Genomic DNA, 2,694 nt, shown 5'->3' with positions numbered 1-2,694 from the left:
ATAGCTTCACACTTGGCTTTGTACTTCACCTGTGCAAAAATAAGCATAAGATGTGAACTAACACTGCAGGTATTTAAATAATAGAATTTACAAAAAAGGTATGAACTAACACTGTAGGTACTTAAATAACAGAATTTACAAAAAAAATGTGTGCATCGACAAGATGGAGCAGAATATAATTCATGAACCTCGTTAGATGATATACTACTTGGTAAGAGCAAATACAAACTTCTATTTCTTCTAAAAAAATACAAACTTCTATTGGGTCTTGTACACTCTTTCTTATTTGTCAATGGGACTAACCCATTTCAAAAAAGAATGACTGAAGCTTTAGGAGAAACAAAATTAAGTAAGTGTCGGTGCACTAAAGACTCGGGTCCCTAGTGCCCCAGACTTGTGCACGGGCGCAAAGAGCCCCTGCCAGCAGGGCGTGGAAAGACCCAGTCAAGATGCAGCCCCCAAGATTATCAAGGCCTCGGCATGCGTGCCTTGCGAGGAAGACGACCAAGGCCACACCCATTTGGTGGGCGTGATGAACTCACCAAGTACAAGCCCCCGGCAAGCTCCCTTGTCGGGATGACGACCGAAGCCGTGGGCAAGCTCCGTTGTCGGCACGAAAACCCAAGGCCCCGGCAAGCTCCTTGCCGGGATGACGGGGTTGGCCACTGGTGGGCAGCCGCCCTTGCCACAGTGCCACCGCCCCCAAGTTCCAGCGCATTCCGCATGCGCCACTGTAGTGTCTAGGTGTCGAAACACCTTGATATGTGTCTTCACCAACACATCACAGACAAGGACAAGACTTGCATTTAATGCACCTGACAGCGGTAGATGGATAAGCACCGCCCTACGTTCACTGTAACTCCTCGTGAACCTACCATCGAGCACTGTAGGTGACCCACACTAGTGGAAAACGGGCCTTTGGCCTGGACCCTTTAGTCCCGGCCTGCCTCTCGGCCGGGACTAAAGGCCCGGCCATGTCGCCCCAAATCGCAATGCCTCCCACGAGGCTTTAGTCCCGGCCCGTAAGGAGCCTTTAGTCCCGGTTTGTGTCCCAAACCGGGACTAAAGGGCTACACGGTGTGCAGCCCGCATGTGCGCCACCTTTAGTCCCGGTTTGTGTCTCAAACCGGGACTAAAGTCCTCTGCCTATATATAGCACAGCCCCCATCTCCCCTCTTCCTTGCATTTTTCTTGGATGGAAGAGTGTGGGTGTGTGCTAGCTCTGCATTTTTTTTGATGCACTAGAGGTGTTTGTTGAAATGTGTGTTAGAGCGATGCCGCTTCAGTTCACCGAACACAACTACGATATGAGATGCCTGAGCCATGCTTAAACCTCTTCCTCTTTATTTCTACTTATTCTAAAAGGTTAGCAACTATATTTCCTCGTTTAGAACGTGCGGTACTAATTTTTAGGATCGTGATTGTATTTGATATACTGTCGTATAACGCAGATGAGCCATCCATGGATGTACGGTGATCGACGCACAGCCGCTTACAGAGAAGGCGTGCATTCTTTTCGAGATGCACCCGATGCGAACAAGCATGGTGGTGGCTTTATGTTTTGTCCATGTGTTGAATGTCGGAATGAGAAGGATTACACTTCCTCAAGAGTCATTCAGAGCCACCTGCTTCGGTCCAGTTTTATGTCGGGCTATAATGTTTGGACCAAGCACGGAGAAAGAGGGGTTATGATGGAAGACGACGATGAAGAAGAAGAGAACGATGATGACAACTACCGATCTATGTTCCCTGAGTATGCTGATACTGCAATGGAAGACAATGAAGAAGAAGATCAGGATGAAGAACGGGAACCAGATGAGCCCGCTGATGATCTTGGCCGGGTCATTTATGATGCACGGCGAGGTTGCGACACAGAAAAGGAGAGGTTGCAGTTCGAGCAGATGTTACACGACCACAACAAATTGTTGTACCCAACTTGTGAAGATGGCCAGAAGAAGCTGGGTAGCACACTGGAATTGCTGAAGTGGAAGGCAGAGACCGGTCTGACTGACTCATCATTCCAAAAGTTGCTGGTACTGATGAAGAAGATGCTTCCAAGAAAGAACGTATTGCCCGCCAGCACATACGAATCAAAGAAGCTTGTCTGCCCTCTAGGATTAGACGTGTAGAAGATACATGCATGCCCTAATGACTGCATCCTCTACCGCGGTGAGAAGTACGAGAATATGGATAAATGCCCGGTATGCACTGCATTGCGGTATAAGATCAGAAAAGATGACCCTGGTGATATTGAGGGCGAGCCACCCAGGAAGAGGGTTCCTGCCAAGGTGATGTGGTATGCTCCTATAATACTACGGTTGAAACGTTTGTTCAGAAATAAAGATCATGCGAAGTTGTTGCGATGGCACATGGAAGATCGTATGAAAGACCATAAGTTGAGGCACACCGCTGATGGTTGGCAGTGGAGAAAAATCGAGAGAGAGTTCCCGAGATTTGCAACTGACGCAAGGAACTTATGGTTAGGTCTGAGTACAGATGTCATGAATCCTTTTGGGGAGCAGAGTTGCAGTCACAGCACCTTGCCCGTTACTCTATGTATCTACAACCTTCCTCCTTGGTTGTGCATGAAGCGGAAGTTCATTATGATGTCAGTGCTTATCCAAGGTCCAAAGCAACCCGGCAACGATATTGATGTGTACCTAAGGCCATTAGTTGATGAACTTTTATAGCTGT

Source organism: Hordeum vulgare, chromosome 1H (genome assembly GCF_904849725.1).
Source record: "Hordeum vulgare subsp. vulgare chromosome 1H, MorexV3_pseudomolecules_assembly, whole genome shotgun sequence".
Taxonomy (NCBI): domain Eukaryota; kingdom Viridiplantae; phylum Streptophyta; class Magnoliopsida; order Poales; family Poaceae; genus Hordeum; species Hordeum vulgare.
Note: the sequence above shows the minus strand (reverse complement) of the source record.